The sequence below is a fragment of the Hyla sarda genome, chromosome 3 (assembly GCF_029499605.1).
Source record: "Hyla sarda isolate aHylSar1 chromosome 3, aHylSar1.hap1, whole genome shotgun sequence".
In the NCBI taxonomy this organism is placed as follows: Eukaryota; Metazoa; Chordata; class Amphibia; order Anura; family Hylidae; genus Hyla; species Hyla sarda.
The window spans coordinates 212,932,169-212,955,773 of NC_079191.1; positions in this window are offsets into that span (position 1 = coordinate 212,932,169).

The following is a 23,605-nucleotide window of genomic DNA, read 5'->3' on the forward strand; positions in this document are numbered from 1 at the left end:
AAGTATGCCAAGGCAATTACCCACCAAGAATACAATGAAACTAAGGCAAAGTTCACATTACCGTTAAGCTCTGCTAAAGGGAGTTCCATTGCGAAAGGATGGGAGTTGAGTAGAGAAAAGTTACTGCTTGTCCGATACTTATTCTCTGCTTAACTCACCTAAAAAAGCGGGCATCCGACTGACCTTACTTAAGTTAATGGGATCCGTCAGGACCCAGCGATGTCCGATGTGCAAAGGATCCATTCAACTTCATTGTTTGGGGTTGAATGGACCTTTAAAGGGTTGGAGCACATGGTAATATGAATGTTGCCTAAGGGTGTGCTTTGAACATGTCAGCAATTTCTTAAAAAATACATACTCTAGTCTAAGAATTCAATATGTATGTATTATATTTTAGGCAACAAAAAAACTTAATGTAACTGCAATTTAAGAACATGGCCTTCTATTTATGTCTGTAGGCTATCTTACATCCACCCCAATAAGTTTAAGCATTTTGCACTACTGTATTCATTCCAATAATATATTATCTAATTACTCAAATACACTACAAATGGACACGCCTCTGAGAGGTGTTAAAGGGATATTCCCATCATGGACATTTAGGGCATATAAACATGATATGTCCCAAATGTCTAATAAATTTGAGTCCCTCATTGAGATTGAGGTGCAGGTGCTATGCTGTTTATACAATTTCCATTGAAGTTAATGGGAATCATGCAAACTGCATAAAACAGCACTCTCAGCTGTTTTTGGCTTCTGGACCACCGCTGGCCACTGGAAGTCTTTCTGATCAGATCTAGCTGCTGTCATAAATGATAAATATACCAGATCGGAATATCCCTTTAAACCTCCCACATAGGCACATGTTAAAGGGGTATTCCAGGCCAAAACTTTTTTTTTCATATATCAACTGTCTGCGGAAAGTTAAACAGATTTGTAAATTACAATGTGCAAGGAGAAGGTGAAAAAAGTCGGCAGACTCACCAAGGCTTCTTTTTTCAGGGTTTCTTCTTTATTAAATACTCACATACAAAACTTTGTGCGAAAGGGGAGAGAGGATCACATGGAGGGGGGTATTCACTGTCAGGCGACAGAATCTGTTTCACTCGGTAATCGAGCTTCTTCGGGCCAGAAGAAGCTCGATTACCGAGTGAAACAGATTCTGTCGCCTGACAGTGAATACCCCCCTCCATGTGATCCTCTCTCCCCTTTCGCACAAAGTTTTGTATGTGAGTATTTAATAAAGAAGCAACCCTGAAAAAAGAAGCCTTGGTGAGTCTGCCGACTTTTTTCACCTTCTCCTTGCACATTGTATTTGACTCGTCTTACTAGTCAGAGCACTACCTCAGCTTCGGGGACTACTCCTATTCATCCTAGATCCAGGTCCTTTTCGGTGGTCAGCAGCAGTGCCGGACATTGATATCTCTGTTTTTTGCCTTGATTTGTAAATTACTTCTATTAAAAAATCTTAATCCTTCCAATAGTTATTAGCTTCTGATGTTGAGTTGCTGCTTTCTGTCTAACTGCTTTCTGATGACTCACGTCCCGGGACGTGACATCATCATTGAGCAGTTAGACAGAAAACTTCAGAAGCTAATAACCATTGGAAGGATTAAGATTTTTTAATAGAAGTAATTTACAAATCTGTTTAACTTTCTGGAGCCAGTTGATATATAAAAAAAAAGTTTTTGCCTGGAATACCCCTTTAATCTTCCCAAAGCTCATTGTCTTGCTTAGACCTATGTAGAAATGTTCTTCCTAGGATCACCTTATTTCTTGGTAGGAATTTAGTTATGTGAACCTAGCAGGGAGCTGTCATTTGCAGCCCAGACTTGCAAGCTGCTCATTCTTCAATGCTAAAATAAAAACCTCTTGCATGGTATTTATATCATAAGTTCATATACTCAACATTTGTCATGGCCTTAACCTTCAAATGACAGAACATTTTTACACTTGCTGGTTAAATATAACACACAGCAATGTGCTCTCACTAAGCTGCAGCAATATTTCAGCTTAGTCAAACTGATGAGTTTTTAAGTATCCCATATAAATGTGCCACAAAGCAAGGTTCCTCTAGGAGATAAATGTAATTCTCAGTTATTTTAATCAAGTTTGGGATATCAACTAGTTTGTAAACCTGTCTTTGTTATTGCTGGCAGTTAACGCCCTTATCTTTCTGTTTCCTTCTTTCACAGAATAATATTAGTAGCAGCTATATATTAATATGTATTATTAGAAATACTTATAAAGCCCTGCCCATCTTTCAGTGTAAAGGATGTTAATAAGAGGTGATATTGATTGTTTTATAGATATACATCCATTAATCAGTCTAATATACACTTACCCCATTAACAATTCCTTTACCAGACGTATATTTTCATTAAAAAAAATTATAATTTGGATTTAATTTCTATGTTTTTAGACTGTGTTGTAACTCACCTACTAGTTTACTTTCACTCTCAATGCCTTCAATGTTTATTTATGTTAAACACAGTAAGAAATGTATGTTTAATTAATGTATATGTTTAATTAAAGGAAAACTCTCAGCCTGTTCACCCACACTAAACCCAATACAGGAGACCATCGAGGGGTCATTTACTTAATATGTCCAGTAGATCTAGACATGTGCAATTCGGTTGGGCACGAATGTCTAATTTACCGAATTTTACTGTTTTCGGGCATTCGGACCGATCCGAATGCCCGAAAACATATTTTGAACATTCCCGAATAGCCACGATAATACGAATAGCAAAAATAACTAATGCATTCGTTATTTACCGAATGTATGCGGTAAATAACGAATGCATTCGTTATCCATAAACGAACGTAAATAATTCATTCTAATAACAAAATAATAATAAAGAAGAAACAGTAGTGATGGAAAAAATTGTATCTAACGAAATGTATCTTTTTGATTATGAAATGATTATAAATTTATAAACAGGGATCAATTTATGTGAGCGGGTAAAGCACTAAAAATGTTGCCGACAATAATAAAAATGTAGTGTGTGCGTGTTTTTCCCTTTTTTTAAACATTTTTTAGGTAGTACTACTACTCCCAGCATGGAACACACTGTTCCATGATGGGAGTAGTAGTTACCTGTACTAATTGACAGATCGCCGGGGTCCCTTGCGATCAGGGAATACGGGGAACCCTATGCATTTTTTATTTATTTATTTTAATTTAAAAAATTAAAAAAACGCATAGGGTTCCCCGTATTTTCATTCTCTTCACAATACCAACCAAACAGCAACAGCCTGACGTTACCAGGGTGGGCGAGGACCATTGTTACTGGCCCTCCCCAGCCTAAATAACGCCAGCCTGTTACCACCTAGGCCCAGGAGAGCCATTTTTGATGCTCCGGGCCTGTTGGTACCGGCTCTTCCCAGCACCCCTGTGGTCGTGGGTACTGGGGTAATAATTGGGGGTTAGCGCTAGCTGTTTTTGAGGCTAGCACTAAGCCATGGCTTAGTAATGGATTCAGTCAATAAGACCGGCTTCCACTACTAAGCCTGAAAATTCTATAAAACACAACACATTGGAAACATTTTTTATTTAAAAAAAACACTCCCCCACAGCCCTCGTTAACCATTTTATTAAAAGAACGGATCTGAAATGAGAAGAAAAAAAACACAAAAAATTAGTTATGACATTTTTGGCGCTGCCCTCTGGGGAGAGCACCCATGATGCAATGTCTACTGAAACAGGGAGCCACCAATTGGTGCAAAACTACAGAGCTTCAGATTAACTAGCCTAGTTCCCTTTGTAGCTCCACCCCCTAATGACGTCATCACTAGGGGCGGAGCTACACTGACCTGCCCGGTACTCGAGGGAAGTAAGCGGACTTCATCTTCTGTATACACTATATATGTATATAGTGTATACCGCCCAAAGGGTTAACCTACACTGTCCAGCAGTGTAACTTAACTCTTTCCTTGCTGGGCTTGCGCATAGCGCACAGCTCAGCAAGGGGTTAAGTGAGCCAGCAATGTGTATACTGTATACACATTGCAGGCTCACTGTAAGTTCTTGCTGGGCAGTAGATATACGATGTATACCTACGGCTCAGCGTCAGCTGTTCTCCCGGCTCTGTAGCCCTGAGAACAGCTGATCCCGACATTCACATAAGGATGATCGCAGCGGGTGTCAGGAGGAGTGACATCCACTGGGATCTGTCCCTTACTGCAGGTACTAATACTCCCAACATGGAGCACACGCTGCTCCATGCTGGGAGCTGTAGTACCTGCATTAATAGACATATCACAGTGAGTGTAACTTCTGACACATGATGCGATCTGTCTATTAATGCAGGTACTATAGCTCCCAGCATGGAGCAGAGTGTACTGCATGTTGGGAGTAGTAGTACTTGTAGTAAAGGAAAGATCACTGCGTGTATCACTCCTGACACCCGCTGCGATCCTCCAGTATAATGTATGGATCTCCTATGGTCCCCTGCACAGCCGTATATATACACATATTCCTATTTCTCACAGAGAGCTGTGATTGGCTGGAACCATCTGGCCAATCACAGCTCTGGGGGAAATATGAATATGTGTATATTTACGTGAGTGCAGGGGACCAGAGAAGAGCTGCCGCCGCATCTATACATTATACAAGAGGATCGCAAGGGACTCCGGCGATCTGTCAATTAGTACAGGTAACTACTACTCCCATCATGGAAGAGTGTGTTCCATGCTGGGAGTAGTAGTACTACCTAAAAAATGTTTTAAAAAAAAAGTGAAAAACACGCACACAATACATTTTTATTATTGTCGGCTACATTTTTAGTGCTTTACCCGCTCACATAAATTGATCCCTGTTTAAAAATTAATAAACATTTCATAATAAAAAATATACATTTCGTTAGATACAATTTTTTCCATCACTACTGTATCTTTTTTATTATAATTTTTTTATGGTACCCTACGAAATTTTAATAAAAAAGGTATCTCCATAATTTTTTAGGATCGCTAAAGTCCAAAAAAGAATAAAAAGATTTACCGAATGTACCCGAATACCGAATGTATCCGAAAAATCAAACCGAACACCCGAATACCGAATGTATCCGAAAAATCAAAACCGAAAATATTACCGAACTGAAAATTTTTTCCAAAACGAAAAAGACGAAACGAAACGAAAATTTTTCTAGTGCACAAGTCTAAGTAGGTCCTGAGATATGTCCAAATTGTATAAAGAGACGTAGTTGTTGGTCAACGGGGTCCACGTCTTCCCCAATATATAACTTATTCATCCAGCATAATCACAAATATATAGGGCAAATACTATGTGCCAGGGATGTGCTTATATAAAACTTAGCTTTTAATTTATCAAAAATGCTAAAAAAGTTTTTTTTAGTGTTTAGTGATGTATAAATGATATTTGTTAGATCACTAGTATCATTGGTCTACACTGGCCTCTGCAGGGCCCAGCCAGTCCAGTGCAACCAATCACCCTAGGCGGCACATGCACACCACAGGGTGATAATAGTTTAAACCACAACGCGTTTCTACCTGCTGGTACTGAGCAGGTGTCCTCAGGAGGTATAGACAGTGATCATATAAATAATTTGCTAGAGGATTGTTATATCCCTACTAGCTCCACAATTACAGCTAAAAGAAAATTCTAGCTCAATGATCAGACCGCTATCATGATAGATAATAATACCACAAAAGTTGACATGGGTGCCTGTAAAAAAGAATATTTCTTCTATCCCTAGAGTATTTGCTCATTCGGAGCCTATACAGCTTAGGAACCTGTGGGGAGAAATAATATAGGCTTTCCCTAGTAGTCACACGTGGTGTATAATTGCAGTCTGGGGCAATTTGCCTCCGTGATCTCCACCTGCAAAAAAAATGAGGGTATCGATGTTGAACATATTCCCTGTGGAGAGATAGACCAGTACTGTGTTCTAACAGACTGTATGCAACTCACGGTTAGTTGTAAGCAGAGTGCTTAGACGCGTCCCCGCTCTCCGCTGGGTGCCGGAAGTGTCCGGACACTCTCACCTAATGCGGTGAGATGTGGCGTCTGTCGTCACTTCCGCCGGCAGGGCTGCTTTATTCAGCGCGGTGCGCACCGCCCTCTGTGACGCAACCAGATGGGCGTGCGTAACTATTGTAAACAAACACACGCCGCGCTGACACCAATGAAAGCAGATGCCGGGAGTGACAGTTAAATTAGCAAGTGAAGTTAATAAATCCCCAACGGCGGATCCCAACATTGGTATATCACTATATTAGATCAGGTATGCTGCATAGTAGGGACTTGAATCATTAGATTTAAGGGCAAGTTGATGAATACTCACTATTTGTACCTGTATGTGCTAGAGAGCTCATTATATCCCAATGAGGTGTATCAAAAGAGTAATGTTTGATTAAGTTATTAGATAAGATATTAGGGATCAGCCAGATCACGCACCAAAACAGTTTTTGTATTTATTTTATTCAGAGTGTAATTATATAAGCGACATGGGGGGGATGGATAGCCCTATGGGGATGTTGACAGTGGTTAATGGGGCCCTAGGGAACCTATCCTTACCCTATTATACCCTATAGAGTCGACCCTAGGCCTAGGCGGGGGGGCCGCCCTAAAAAGGGCGGTCCCGCACAGGAACCTCCTACTCTGTATCTATAATACCCTCTCTAGGGGGAGGAGGTGAGTAATTACTCCTGTCCGACCTACTAAGGTCGTCCCTAACTGCCTAGTGGTCACCTCAACAGGAACACCCATGTCGCACTATAAGAAACAAGCAAATTGTAATTGTTCATTTAACCCCCATGGTGAGATGGAATTCAAATTGTAGATCCATCTACACTCTTTTTGTAAGAGCAACCTATCAAGGTTGCCCTTTCTTTCTGAAGGGATTATTCTCTCAATGCCCACAAATTTGATATCACCAACTGCTCCTCCGTGTACTGTATTGACATGGATTGCTACTGGTGTATCACGTGAGTGCCGTATGTCACCTATATGCTCCAATATTCGTTTTTTGAAAGGGCGGATGGTTTTACCAACATAAAGCATAGGGCATGTGCATACAGCTACATAGATCACAGACACGGTGGAGCAGTTGATGAACTGTTTGATCCCATAGGTAGATGTAGGGACCATCGCTGTCTTACAGATATGTTGACAAGCGCGACAATGGCCACACTGAAAACAGCCTTGTGGTGGTTTCTGTTTGTTTAGCCACGTCTGACCCTGTAAATTCAGATTATCTAGATGGCTGTGTACCAGTAAATCACCCAGGCTTTTTCCTCTTCTGTAGGTGATCTCTGGCTTTGTTCCCACTATTTCGTGCAAGTCAGGGTCCATTCTCAGAATTTCCCAATGATGATTGATGATATCCCGTATTGGTGTTGATAATTTATCATATGTGGCAATAATTCTGGCTGGTTGCATTGTAGCTTCTGTAGGTGGTTTGGGGCTAAGGAGCTCGGTGCGTGATCTGGCAGATGCCTCTCTATATGCCTGAGTGAGGATGTGTTGGGAATAACCCCTCTCCCGAAATCGTGCCGTCATGTCTCGGGCCTCTCTCTTATAGTCTTTTGTCCTTGAACAATTCCTCCTGAGGCGTAAGAACTGCCCCTTCGGGATCCCCCTTTTGAGGGGGCCCGGGTGGCAGCTCTCCCACCTCAGGAGGCTGTTCGTAGATGTTAATTTCCGATGTATAGTACTTTGTAAAGTGTGGTCAGAATCAATGAAAATTTTTATATCTAAAAAGGCTAATTCTTTGGTCTGAGTTTCATACGTGAAGAAAAGCCCTATATCATTGTTGTTTATAGATTGTACCAATTGGCCAAATTCTTCAGAGGTCCCATTCCACAGTACGAACACATCATCGATAAATCTAAGCCAAATCATGGCTGATTCACTGAAGTGTTCCTGTTCGTCGTGGAACAGGGTGGTCGCTTCCCACCAGCCCAGGGTGAGGTTTGCATAGCTGGGGGCACAAGGGCTCCCCATGGCAGTCCCCCTGAGCTGGTGATGGAAGCGACCTTGGAACAGAAAGTAGTTTCTGGTTAGTGTAAACTGTAATAATTGTAATACCAATTGGTTGTGTTCCTGGAATTGCGATCCACGTGCACTCAAAAAATACTCCACGGCTCGCAAACCCATTGTATGGTGTATGGACGAGTACAACGCCTCGACGTCAATGCTTGCCAGGATAGTAGAGTTATTTACTGTTATTCCCTCAATCCTTTTTAGGAGGTCCATCGTATCCCTAAGGTATGAGGGAAGACTGAAGACAAATTGTCTTAAGATTCTGTCTATATAGATCCCCACGTTCTGCGTTATACTCCCCACTCCAGATACAATCGGATGGCCTTTTAATGGAATTAGGCCTTTATGGATTTTGGGGAGTGCGTAGAACGTGGGGATCATTGGTGACATGGGAGACAGAAAGTCAAATTCTTTTTTGTCAATCAGTTTTTTCTGAAGTGCTGTGTTAAGAATCACCATTAATTCCCTACAGTATTGTGAAGTGGGATCAGAGGGGAGAATCTCGTAAGTGTCCTTGTCGTCTAGTAATCTCTTTACCATTCTTACATATTTGGGTTTGTCCATAAGGACAACATTTCCACCCTTATCAGACGCTTTAATGACCACTTGGTCATTTCTTTGTAGTTCAGTCAAGAATTTGACTTTCTGTCTCCCATGTCACCAATGATCCCCACGTTCTACGCACTCCCCAAAATCCATAAAGGCCTAATTCCATTAAAAGGCCGCCCGATTGTATCTGGAGTGGGGAGTATAACGCAGAACGTGGGGATCTATATAGACAGAATCTTAAGACAATTTGTCTTCAGTCTTCCCTCATACCTTAGGGATACGATGGACCTTCTAAAAAGGATTGAGGGAATAACAGTAAATAACTCTACTATCCTGGCAAGCATTGACGTCGAGGCGTTGTACTCGTCCATACACCATACAGTGGGTTTGCGAGCCGTGGAGTATTTTTTGAGTGTACGTGGATCGCAATTCCAGGAACACAACCAATTGGTATTACAATTATTACAGTTTACACTAACCAGAAACTACTTTCTGTTCCAAGGTCGCTTCCATCACCAGCTCAGGGGGACTGCCATGGGGAGCCCTTGTGCCCCCAGCTATGCAAACCTCACCCTGGGCTGGTGGGAAGCGACCACCCTGTTCCACGACGAACAGGAACACTTCAGTGAATCAGCCATGATTTGGCTTAGATTTATCGATGATGTGTTCGTACTGTGGAATGGGGCCTCTGAAGAATTTGGCCAATTGGTACAATCTATAAACAACAATGATATAGGGCTTTTCTTCACGTATGAAACTCAGACCAAAGAATTAGCCTTTTTAGATATAAAAATTTTCATTGATTCTGACCACACTTTACAAAGTACTATACATCGGAAATTAACATCTACGAACAGCCTCCTGAGGTGGGAGAGCTGCCACCCGGGCCCCCTCAAAAGGGGGATCCCGAAGGGGCAGTTCTTACGCCTCAGGAGGAATTGTTCAAGGAAAAAAGACTATAAGAGAGAGGCCCGAGACATGACGGCACGATTTCGGGAGAGGGGTTATCCCCAACACATCCTCACTCAGGCATATAGAGAGGCATCTGCCAGATCACGCACCGAGCTCCTTAGCCCCAAACCACCTACAGAAGCTACAATGCAACCAGCCAGAATTATTGCCACATATGATAAATTATCAACACCAATACGGGATATCATCAATCATCATTGGGAAATTCTGAGAATGGACCCTGACCTGCACGAAATAGTGGGAACAAAGCCAGAGATCACCTACAGAAGAGGAAAAAGCCTGGGTGATTTACTGGTACACAGCCATCTAGATAATCTGAATTTACAGGGTCAGACGTGGCTAAACAAACAGAAACCACCACAAGGCTGTTTTCAGTGTGGCCATTGTCGCGCTTGTCAACATATCTGTAAGACAGCGATGGTCCCTACATCTACCTATGGGATCAAACAGTTCATCAACTGCTCCACCGTGTCTGTGATCTATGTAGCTGTATGCACATGCCCTATGCTTTATGTTGGTAAAACCATCCGCCCTTTCAAAAAACGAATATTGGAGCATATAGGTGACATACGGCACTCACGTGATACACCAGTAGCAATCCATGTCAATATAGTACACGGAGGAGCAGTTGGTGATATCAAATTTGTGGGCATTGAGAGAATAATCCCTTCAGAAAGAAAGGGCAACCTTGATAGGTTGCTCTTACAAAAAGAGTGTAGATGGATCTACAATTTGAATTCCATCTCACCATGGGGGTTAAATGAACAATTACAATTTGCTTGTTTCTTATAGTGCGACATGGGTGTTCCTGTTGAGGTGACCACTAGGCAGTTAGGGACGACCTTAGTAGGTCGGACATGAGTAATTACTCACCTCCTCCCCCTAGAGAGGGTATTATAGATACAGAGTAGGAGGTTCCTGTGCGGGACCGCCCTTTTTAGGGCGGCCCCCCCGCCTAGGCCTAGGGTCGACTCTATAGGGTATAATAGGGTAAGGATAGGTTCCCTAGGGCCCCATTAACCACTGTCAACATCCCCATAGGGCTATCCATCCCCCCCATGTCGCTTATATAATTACACTCTGAATAAAATAAATACAAAAACAGTTTTGGTGCGTGATCTGGCTGATCCCTAATATCTTATCTAATAACTTAATCAAACATTACTCTTTTGATACACCTCATTGGGATATAATGAGCTCTCTAGCACATACAGGTACAAATAGTGAGTATTCATCAACTTGCCCTTAAATCTAATGATTCAAGTCCCTACTATGCAGCATACCTGATCTAATATAGTGATATACCAATGTTGGGATCCGCCGTTGGGGATTTATTAACTTCACTTGCTAATTTAACTGTCACTCCCGGCATCTGCTTTCATTGGTGTCAGCGCGGCGTGTGTTTGTTTACAATAGTTACGCACGCCCATCTGGTTGCGTCACAGAGGGCGGTGCGCGCCGCGCTGAATAAAGCAGCCCTGCCGGCGGAAGTGACGACAGACGCCACATCTCACCGCATTAGGTGAGAGTGTCCGGACACTTCCGGCACCCAGCGGAGAGCGGGGACGCGTCTAAGCACTCTGCTTACAACTAACCGTGAGTTGCATACAGTCTGTTAGAACACAGTACTGGTCTATCTCTCCACAGGGAATATGTTCAACATCGATACCCTCATTTTTTTTGCAGGTGGAGATCACGGAGGCAGATTGCCCCAGACTGCAATTATACACCACGTGTGACTACTAGGGAAAGCCTATATTATTTCTCCCCACAGGTTCCTAAGCTGTATAGGCTCCGAATGAGCAAATACTCTAGGGATAGAAGAAATATTCTTTTTTACAGGCACCCATGTCAACTTTTGTGGTATTATTATCTATCATGATAGCGGTCTGATCATTGAGCTAGAATTTCCTTTTAGCTGTAATTGTGGAGCTAGTAGGGATATAACAATCCTCTAGCAAATTATTTATATGATCACTGTCTATACCTCCTGAGGACACCTGCTCAGTACCAGCAGGTAGAAACGCGTTGTGGTTTAAACTATTATCACCCTGTGGTGTGCATGTGCCGCCTAGGGTGATTGGTTGCACTGGACTGGCTGGGCCCTGCAGAGGCCAGTGTAGACCAATGATACTAGTGATCTAACAAATATCATTTATACATCACTAAACACTAAAAAAACCTTTTTTAGCATTTTTGATAAATTAAAAGCTAAGTTTTATATAAGCACATCCCTGGCACATAGTATTTGCCCTATATATTCCTGAGATATGTCCCCCAGAAGATCCTCTGCTGAATTCAGTGAATCAGGGGGCGGGGCTTTGTCGGCTCAATTTACATATTCATTGTCTGTAGCTCCACATCCTAATAAAGTGGTCACAAAGCCTCGCCCCTGAGAAGCCCCACCCCCCCCACCCCCCACCCACACCGCGTGATTCACTGAATTCAGCAGAGGATCTTCTGAGGAACATATCTCCTACTGAATTTATTTAAGTAAGTGACCCCTCGTTGGACTCCTGTTCACCAACTCTACAACCCTGTCTATTGGGTGTAGTGTGGGTGAACAGGCTGACAGTTTTCCTTTTAACCCAGAAAATAAATGCAACTTGGCCTTAGTTGGCTTTCCTCATTCAGTCTTAATGCTTTCAATGCAGAGTTATGTTAAACCCAGGTTGAAATACTATATGATTAATCTTCTGGATTTAAATGCTGTACTATTGACCAAACCCATGTTTGATAGCTTTTATGAGATTGTTCTGTAGTGACATGGCTTGCTAGGATTTGAAGTGCGCCTGGACACAGTAATGCAGGTAACCAGAGGTCGCTGTCTGAGGTCAACCCACTGCTCAATCCTTTTCTCAGCTTGCTTTTAAATTCTATTGGATTTGTGAAGGCTTTCTGAGATTAGTAGCTGCTGCTCTCTCTGAGCTTTTTCTCTCTTCAAATATGGTGGCTGCAATGCAGTGCACAGAGCTTTATCAGCATCTTAAACCCTCCCTTATGTTGTCTCCAGAATTGCCTGGGAGATGTATGTCACATAAATGCAAGAAATTATTAGGGTCATGTGATCTTGCTGTTAATTGCAGGTTATGCTGGGCTACCCTGACGCCATCTAAATATTCCCAGTACTTCCTTCATTCATTTAGGCAGCAAAATGTCATGTGTTCCTCATCTCTTCTGCTTCTATTACCGCTGATGCTAGACTTGCGCTAGCCGAGGTTGTAAAAATTGAAAAGCTCGGCAAGCTGCTGTCACCCCAGAGTTCTGAGAGAGACTGGGTCTGTCGGGCTTGGCTTGCTCATCTCTAAATTCTACCTACTTAAGATGTACCTGTTCTGCACATCGTACTGTAGAATCTGAACTGCAAGTAATTAGAGATGAGCGAACTTTTCAAAAATTCGATTCGGCCGATTCGCCGAATTTTTCCGAAAAGTTCGTTTTGATCCGAATTTGTTCGCGGCGAATCGAAATTAAAAAAGGCTATTTCTAGCCTACATACAGCCTCTATAGGGGTATAGAACACTTTGCTGTGTCCTAAAACGCATATGGAGTGTGCTGGGGTAGTGAAATAATACTGTTATTCAGAATAGCATGCAGATTACCAGCATCGCTCTTAGAATCACTGCCGCACAGCAGCACAATGACAGAGCCTGGTGGTGGCATCAGTGTCAGGAGACCATATAGTGACTGAATGACATAGTGTGGAGGTGTTGGCAGCAAGAGGAGACCATTTAGTGGCTGAATGGCACAGCGTGGAGGTGTTGGCAGCATGAGGACACCATATAGTGGCTGAATGACACAGCGTGGAAATGTTGGCAGCAAGAGGAGACCATTTAGTGGCGGAATGGCACAGCGTGGAGTTGGCTGATGCACTAGTACACTACACAACAGGGCTTCACAATCCCCCCCCCCCCCCCAAAAAAAAAAAAAAAACACAACATATTACATTTTTGACAAAGATTTCTCATAGGTAGCACCCGCTATCGAAAAATTAGAAATTTCCAGACCCATTCCCCACCTCTGCGGCATCAGGAACCCATATATTGCCTGAGGGACACAGCCTGGAGTTGGCTGATGTACCAGTACACACCCGGGCTTCACAATCCCCTCCAAAAAACAGCAACATTTTAGAAATGTTTTAAAGAAATACCTTTGTGTAAGAACAAGCGCATATCCAACAGTTCACAAGACTCTATAATGCAGGACGGTGGACCACCCAAATACATTCTTCTCAAAAATAATAAGCCACACAATGTTTGAATTTTTTTTACAAAAACGAATTCAATATGTGTGTAAGCGCATCTGTCTCCAAAAGATCAGATCACCAAAGGACTTTTTTCGCCCAAAATGATGAAGCAGAGTTAATCCATTAAGAGTTCATTCATTAATCTAAAATATCAAAAGTTTATTTGATGAGAGGTACCCTTTAATTACCCTATACATTACACCAGGAGCAGTCAGGAGTAGGCCTCAGCAGTACCCAAGAGGCTTTAATAACCCCCTAGCTTTGCACGATCAATTGCGAGATCGAGCAATACCAGGTGTGTCATGCCCTCAGATTTCCGCGGCCGCAGGCGCGCTCCACTGAACGGATTAGCGCGTCTCTATCTTTCATCGACCGATGCTAGTAACCCGCTAACTCCCGGAAAGGTAAGCTGCCGCGAAGCAGGTGGTCTCCCCCAGGCACGTTTGGCTCCAGAATTTCCACTACTGCCACACCACGCTGACTGCCAACCGTGCTACCGCCTTGCTGACTCAAGGACAACCTGCAACTCTCTTCTCCCGGTGATGAACCCCCCTTCTCCTGAGATCGAGCAATAACAGGTGTGTTATGCCCTCAGATGTCCGGGGCCGCAGGCGCGCTCCACTGAACGGATTAGGGTGTTTCCATCTTTTTTGGTAGCACCCGCAATCCAAAAATTTTAAATTCCCAGACCCAGGCCCCACCTCTGCAGCATCAGGAACCCATAGATTGCATGAAAGACACAGCCTGGAGTTGGCTGATGCACGAGTAAACACCCGGGCTTCACAATCTACCCCAAAAAAACACAAAATTTTATTGAAATTGTCTGACAAAATACCAGTTTTTTAAAAACAAGCGCATATATAGCAGTTCAGAAGACTCTATAATGCAGGATGGGGGACCACCAAAAGACATTCTTCTCAAAAATAATAAACCACACAATGTTTGAAATTTTGTTAAAAAAATTATTACGTGTAAGCGCATCTGTCTCCAAAAGATCACATCACAAAAGGATTCTAATCGCCAAAAATGATTAAGCAGAGTTAACCTCTCTACATATATTTTTTAAAAATTTTTTCATTAAAAAATCTCACGCAACAAGCGTTCCGTTGTGTAACGGTTAGCATTCTGCAAAATTCAATTTTATTACTGATAAAATTATCAGTAAATTTAACAATAACACTACCCAAGAGTGTTTAATTACCCCATACATTGCACCAGGAGCAGTCAGGAGTAGGCCTCAGCAGTACCCAAGAGGCTTTAATAATACCTTACCTTGCCCAATCAATTGCAAGATAATGCAATAACAGGTGTGTTATGGCCTCAGATGTCCTGGGCCGCACTAGCTCTCCACTGAACGAATTAGCGCGTCTCTATCTTTCAAGGACAGATGTGTGTTGCATGCTGAAACCAGTTTGCAATTAATTAACCTTAAAACGAGGAATTACCAGTAAGTGAGGGTCATAAGCTGGTGTTGATTAAGTCCCTGCCCTTTGTACACACCGCCCGTCGCTATAAGCGATTGGATTAGTTAGTGAGTTGGTTAGTGAGGTCCTCGGATTGGCCCAGGCGGGGTAGGAAAAGGCCCTGGCAGAGCGCCGAGAATTTAACGATCATTGTTGAAATTTGCATTAAGCATGTATTTAGCTACTGCTAAACATCCAAAAATGTAAGGCCCAAGGCCAGAGGCACCAGGGAGGCAAGTAGTTTCTGAAAGACACAGAATGAGTCTGGAGCATGCATTTGCAGTACCCAAGAGGTTTTCATAACCCCTTACATTTAAAGATCAATGTTTACATTTGCATTAAGCATGTATTTAGCTACTGCTAAACTTCAAAAAATTATAGGCACAAGGCCTGAGGCACCAGGGAGGCAAGTAGTTTGTGAAAGACACAGAATGAGTTTGGAGCAGTCATTCGCAGTACCCAAGAGGGTTTCATAACCCCTTACATTTAAAGGTCAATGTTGACATTTGCATTAAGTATGTATTTAGCTACTGCTAAACTTCAAAAAAGTATAGGCCCAAGGGCAGAAGCATCAGTTTTCCCCATATTAGGAGCATAGTTGTCCCCCAGATTAGGCAGCATAGATGTCACCCAGATTAGGCAGCATACATGTCCCCCAGATTAGAAGCATAGTTGTCCCCCAGATAAGGAGCATAGTTGTCCCCCCTGTGATGTCACAGTCCTATATATTCAGCAGCCATTTTGCGGCTCGTCATATCATTCATTACACTGCAGAGAGATCGGATGGACATCGCTGGGTGTGTGTTACACAGAAAAACTTGTTGCAGCAGCATTTCACCTCTTAGTCACCTCAGCCTTCTGTAGGACACAAAGCACAGCGTTTTTGCACAGAAATTAATTCTTACTGCAGTTATTAAGCCCTCAGTCACTATGAACAGCATCGTATTACAGAGAGGGGCAGAGAACTGTGTGTTGCCTCAGCTGGAGAAATGCTTTCAGAGGAGGGAGAAATAATGTTTTAGGGCAAATCTGTGTCTTTGTTCCACAACAACTGGTCTGCTGGTTATACTAGTCTGTAGATGGTATAATCCATACCCAGCAGTCCATTCCAAAAAGTATTTGAGGTTGAGTCTTTTTGCAATTTTGGGTTTAGTACACAGTGACTGTGAGCTGCAGCATTATTGTGTACTGCTGGTGTTGTGGGCAATTTTTTTTTTTTTAGCATACTGTAGTGTATCTTTCTACCCTCATAAGTGCATACCAAATACCTACATCTCAGTGGTGTACTATGTTGTACCTGTTAATCTGTCAAGGGCCTTCATACTGTGAAAGGACAGCCAAAAGTAATCACCGGCTGGTGTTTTATTCCAATACGTTTTTTAAGCGCACTGTAGCACATTTTTCTGCCCTCATAAATGCATACCACATACCTACATCTAAGTGGTGTACTATTCTGTACCTGTTAATCTGTCAAGGGCCTACATACTGTGAAAGGACAGTCAAAAGTAATCACCGACTGGTGTTTTACTCCAATATGTTTTTTAAACGTAATGTAGCGCATTTTTCTGCCCTGTTTGTTCCACCACAAATGGTCTGCTGGTTATACTAGTCTGTAGATGGTGTAATACATACCCAGCAGTCCATTCCTAATAGTCTGTAAAAGAGTGCAATTTTGTGTTTAGCACACAGCGACTGTGTGTTGCAGCACTGTTGTGTACTGCTGGTGTTGTGCAAAAATATGTTTTTTAAGCGTATTGTAGTGCATTTTTCTGCCCTCATAAGTGCATACCACATACCTACATCTGAGTAGTGTATTATTTTGTACCTTGTTACGCCAAGCGCTCCGGGTCCCTGCTCCTCCCCGGAGCGCTTGCGGCGTTCTCCTCTCTGCAGCGCTGACCGGGAGCGCCGCACTGACATTCACGGCGGGGATGCGATTCGCATAGCGGGACGCGCCCGCTCGCGAATCGCATCCCAAGCCACTCACCTGTCCCGGTCCCCGTCTGTCACGTCCTGGCGCGCACGGCTCCGCTCCTTAGGGCGCGCGTGCGCCAGCTCTCTAAGCTTTAAAGGGCCAGTGCACCAATTATTGGTGCCTGGCCCAATCAGTCTAATTAGCCTCACCTGCTCCTCACTTCCCCTTCCCTTCCTTGCCGGATCTTGTTGCCTTGTGCCAGAGAAAGCGTTTAGTATATGTCCATAGCCTGTGTTCCAGACCTTCTGCTGTTGCCCCTGACTACGACCCTTGCTGCCTGCCCTGACCTTCTGCTACGTCGGACCTTGCTCTTGCCTTGTCCTTTTGTACCGCGCCTATCTCAGCAGTCAGAGAGGTTGAGCCGTTGCCGGTGGATACGACCTGGTTGCTACCGCCGCTGCAAGACCATCCTGCTTTGCGGCGGGCTCTGGTGAAAACCAGTAGCAACTTAGAACCGGTCCGCCGGCACGGTCCACGCCAATCCCTCTCTGACACAGAGGATCCACCTCCAGCTTGCCGAATCATAACAGTAGATCCGGCCATGGATCCCGCTGAGGTGCCGCTGCCAAGTCTCGCTGACCTATCCACGGTGGTCACCCAGCAATCCCAACAAATCGCCCAGCAAGGACAGCAGCTGTCGCAGTTGACCGCCATGCTACAGCAACTTCTGCCACTGCTACAGCAGCAACCATCTCCTCCGCCAGCTCCTGCACCTCCTCCGCAGCGAGTGGCCGCTCCTAGCCTCCGCTTGTCTCTGCCGGACAAATTTGATGGGGACTCTAATCTCTGCCGTGGTTTCCTGTCTCAATGTTCCCTACATTTGGAGATGTTGTCGGACCAATTTCCTACAGAATGGTCTAAGGTGGCTTTAGTAGTTAGTCTTCTTTCTGGGAAGGCCTTGTCATGGGCCACACCGCTCTGGGACCGCAATGATCCTGCCACAGCCAAAGTCCAGTCCTTCTTCACTGAAGTCCGTAGTGTCTTCGAGGAGCCAGCCCGGGCCTCCTCTGCTGAGACTGCTTTGCTGAACCTAGTACAAGGAACTTCTTCCGTAGGCGAATACGCCATCCAGTTTCGTACCCTCTCCTCAGAGCTAGCCTGGAACAATGAGGCCCTCTGCGCGACCTTCAAGAAAGGCTTATCCAGCAACATCAAAGATGTACTGGCCGCATGAGAAATTCCAGCTAACCTGTCTGAACTTATCCTTTTGGCCACCCGCATCGACAAACGTTTTTCTGAAAGACACCAGGAGCTCCGCCAGGAAAAGTACCTTGATCTCTGGGCACCTCTCTCCCAGTATCCTTTGCAATCTACCCCTGTGCCTCCCGCCGAGGAGGCTATGCAAGTGGATCGGTCTCGCCTGACCCATGAAGAGAGGACTCGCCGCAGAGATAAAAATTTATGTCTGTACTGCGCTAGTACAGAGCATTTCTTGGTGGACTGCCCTATTCGTACTTCGCATCTGGGAAACGCACTCACGCACCCTGTTTAAATGGGAGTGGCGTCCCTTGGTGTGAATTCTGCTTCTCCACGTCTCACTGTGCCCGTGCGGAATGCTCCTTCTGCCAACTCCTCCTTCTCAGCCGTGGCCTTCTTGGACTCTGGTTCTGCGGGAAATTTTATTCTGGCCTCTTTGGTTAATAGGTTCTGCATCCCGGTGACCCGTCTCGTCAAGCCGCTCTACATTTCTTCGGTCAACGGAGTAAAATTGGACTGCACTGTGCGTTACCGCACAGAACCCCTGCTCATGAGCATTGGACTGCATCACAAGAAAATAGAATTTTTTGTTCTGCCCAACTGCACCTCTGAAGTCCTTCTTGGTCTGCCATGGCTCCAACGTCATTCTCCCACCCTTGACTGGACCACCGGGGAGATTAAGAATTGGGGTCCTGCTTGTCACAAACGAAGCCTCACATCTGCTCCTCATAGCCCCCTTTCCTGGTAACACTCTGCCCCGTGACAAGATTCAACCTCTGCCCCCCCCCTCCCTATTCCCACTTCTTCTGGATGATTCGCTGATGTTGCTTCCCAGGACTTCTCTTTTTTCCGGAAGGAAACTTAAGAGTCGCCCCCTATGTTCTCGTCTCATTTGAAGGGACAAGGAGAAAAAAGAGGGGGAGACCTAAGGGGGGGGTACTGTTACGCCAAGCGCTCCGGGTCCCTGCTCCTCCCCGGAGCGCTCGCGGCGTTCTCCTCTCTGCAGCGCCCCGGTCAGACCCGCTGACCAGGAGCGCTGCACTGACATTCACGACGGGGATGCGATTTGCATAGCGGGACGCGCCCGCTCGCAAATCGCTTCCCAAGCCACTCACCTGTCCCGGTCCCCGGCTGTCACGTCCTGGCGCGCGCGGCTCAGCTCCTTAGGGCGCGCTCGCCAGCTCTCTAAGATTTAAAGGGCCAGCGCACCAATGATTGGTGCCTGGTCCAATCAGTCTAATTAGCCTCACCTGCTCCCTGCTTATATAACCTCACTTCCCCTTCCCTTCCTTGCCGGATCTTGTTGCCTTGTGCCAGAGAAAGCGTTTAGTGTATGTCCATAGCCTGTGTTCCAGACCTTCTGCTGTTGCCCCTGACTACGACCCTTGCTGCCTGCCCTGACCTTCTGCTACGTCCGACCTCTCTCTTGCCTTGTCCTTTTGTACCGCGCCTATCTCAGCAGTCAGAGAGGTTGAGCCGTTGCCGGTGGATACGACCTGGTTGCTACCGCCGCTGCAAGACCATCCTGCTTTGCGGCGGGCTCTGGTGAATACCAGTAGCAACTTAGAACCGGTCTGCCGGCACGGTCCACGCCAATCCCTCTCTGACACAGAGGATCCACCTCCAGCTTGCCGAATCATAACATACCTGTTAGTCTGTTGAGGGCCTACATACTGTGAAAGTCCAGGCAAAAATATTCACTGGCTAGTGTTTTTACTCAGATAATTTGTTAAGTCCATTCCTAATAGTCTGTAAAAGAGTGCCATTTTGTGTTTAGTACACAGCGACTGTGTGTTGCAGCACTGTTGTGTACTGCTGGTGTTGTGCAAAAATATGTTTTTTAAGCGTATTGTAGCGCATTTTTCTGCCCTCATAAGTGCATACCACATACCTACATCTGAGTAGTGTACTATTTTATACCTGTTAATCTGTCAATGGCCTACATACTGTGAAAAGACAGCCAAAAATAATCTCCGGCTGGTGTTTTACTCCAATAGGTTTATTAAATGTACTGTAGTGCATTTTTCTGCCCTCATAAGTGCATACCACATACCTGCATCTAAGTAGTGTACTATTTTGTACCTGGTAATCTGTCAAGGGCCTAGATACTATAAAAGTCCAGGCAAAAGTATTCAGCTGCTGGTGTTGTACTCAGATCCCTTTTTTAATGTACTGTAGCACATTTTTCTGCCCTCATAAGAGCATACCCCATACCTACAACTAAGAAGTGTACTATTTTGTACCTCTCAATCTGTCAAGGGCCTAGATACTGTGAAAGGACAATCAAAAGTACACAACTGCTGCTGTTCTCGACAAATACTGTTTTAAGCGTAGTGAAGCGTATTGTACTCCCCTCATATACGCACTAAGAATGTCAGGCAGAGAAATGCCAGGACATGCAGAGAGGAGTGGCAGAGGCTTAAATTCATCAGGCAGAGGTCGCAGCAGACTAGGGGCAAGTGGCAGCAGGAGTTGCAGTGAGAGGCCTGTGCTCCCAGTATCAGCTAGCGGTCGTATCTCGACCAGCAACCCATCTGCTGTCATCGATTGGTTAACACGGTCATCCACTTCATCACAAGTGACATCTGATACCCCCAGTCAACAGTCAGGGGGGTTCCTCAGATACAACAGTAGCAGCTGCAGTCCCTCCCTTTTCAAGTGGTGGACTCTGCACCTTTCAGAGAACTGATGGCTTCTGCCGAGCTGAGGTGGAGAGTTCCAAGCCGTCATTTCTTTGCAAGGAAGGCAGTACCAGCCCTGCACAATTTTGTGGAAGAGAAGGTGGGCCAGTCCTTGAGCCTGTCGGTGTGTACCAAAGTGCACAGCAGCGCCGACGTCTGGAGCTGTAACTATGGTCAGGGACAACACATGTCCTTTATGGCTCACTGGGTGAATGTGGTTCCTGCACAGCCACAACACCAACTTGGACAGGTCACCTCTCAGGCCGTTGGTCCTGTGACAGTGTGCGACTCTGCCTCCTCCTCCTCCACCATGTCCTCAGCCTCCTCTGCACTGACAAGTCTCAGTGCCCCTACAGCATACCATGTGTGCAGGACACGGCAGTTTAAAGCTGTTCTTCACATGGTTTGCTTGGCAAACGGAGTTACACAGGGGAGGAACTGCTAAAAGTAATTCGTAAAGAAATCAGAGCATGGCTTACTCCATGAAAATTGGAAATGGGAACCATGGTGACTGACAACGGGAAGAACATCTTCCATGTGCTGCGACTGGGAAGGCTGAGCCATGCGCTCTGCATGGCACACGTGTTCAATCTGGTTGTGAAGCGGTTCCTGAAGTGTTTCCCCCATTTGCAAGACATCCTAACAATGAGAAGGAAACTTTGCATGCACTTCAGCCACTCGTACACCGCAAAGCACACCCTGCTTGAGCTGAAGCGTCTGAACGGTATCCCCCAACATAGTCTGATTTGTGACGTTGCCACACGTTGGAATTCCACCCTCCGTATGTTGGACCTGTACGAACAGAGAAAAGCCATCACCGATTTGTTGATGATCCAAGCAGATAGGGGAACTCCCCTGTGTAACTTCAATGTGAACCAGTGGCAGCTCATACGTGACACCTGCCGTTTGCTCAGGCCCTTTGAGAAAGCCACATTATTAGTAAGTCGCCAGGATTAAAGGATGAACGACATCATTCCACTGCTTCATTTCTTACAACACGTGTTGGAAACAATGGTGGGTCAGGGCACTGGAGACGTGGCACCTACATCTGACGGCCACATGAGCCCTGTGGGGGCCGTACTGGAGGAGGAGGAGGGGGGGAGGGGCACAGTGGAGCACAGTTTAGGTTTCGCCAAATGGGCGGATTTTCTAGTAATCTGACAGGAGAGGAGGAGCAGGAGCAGCCAGAGGAGCTAGAGGATTATGTGGAAGGCGAGACAGAGGACCCAGACACACCGTGACAGTATTCAATGGAAATGGAGGCATGGAGTCCCTCCGAGTCACTTGCACAAATGGCACGATGCATGCTCACGTGCTTGCGAAGTGACAGCCGAATTGTGACCATTCTGCAACGGGATGACTTCTGGATCTCCACCTTATTGGACCCTCGCTAGTGCCACAAAATAGGGTCCTTTTTTACACCCACTGAGAGGGAGGACAAAGTGACCTACTACAGAGGTATCCTATGTAGTCAGTTGGCCGATGCCTATCGGCGCCATCATCCATCCTCCCTCCTGACTAGAATGCATCTTATTTATCAAGAAGGTGCAGCAGGATGATGAATTTTGTGCAGCTCTGCTGAGGTGGGAAAAGCTCTACCCCATACACTTTTTCTAGACACTTGTGAGGGAGGGAAGGAGACACTTTCCCGGTCCTGAATTTGGCAGGTTAGGTGTTTTTATTTACTTTCACAGAGCTGCCGGGACATTTTTACTTGCATTTAAGATGCTTCAATCAATTTGATTGCGGTGTTTAAGGGGTTAAAGCTGGGCATCACTGTGATCGGCGATTTCTGGCATTAGAGAAGGGTCCTGGTGGCAGATAGCCACCAGGACCACCCAGCTAGGACCATCCAGCTATGACACACTGAGCGCTTCATAGAAGGGGAGTGGGACGCTGTCGTCCACAAGAGGTTATAGGTTGAATTGCAGAAGGTAGAAGTGATTCTCATGCCTACTGGTAGGTGTTGTAGAAAAAAGTAAAAAAGTACCTAATGATAAATATGTGACCACTGCATGGTCAAAAAGAAAAGTTCTATGGGTAGGCAAAAAGAGTAAAACCATCTATATCAAAAGACGCATAAAAGTCGCTAAAAACGCTGCTTACGCCTGAACAAAGCCAAAACATAGACAAAAAAAATGCTCTAAAAGAAATGATAAATCTTCCCCCATATGCGTGTTAGAACATAGCAAAGTGTTCTACACCCCTATTGAGGCTTTCTTTAGGGCAGAAATAGTCTTTTTTAATATAGATTTGAATAAATTCGACCCGCAATTAATTTTTTCCGAAAATTCAGCTAATCGAATTTTTAAAAAGTTTGCTTATCTCTAGTAATAATCTGCAGATATACATTAGATTTTAGCCAATTGGATCTGCTTATAGTCTTGGTCGTTGTTGGCTACAGTAGAGCTCCTTGGCCAGGAAAACCAGTTTACATCTAGAGCCAAACACCACAAGAGGTCTGTAGCAGTTGCTCATCGCGTCCATCCTATCGAAATAACAGACATGACAAGCAGC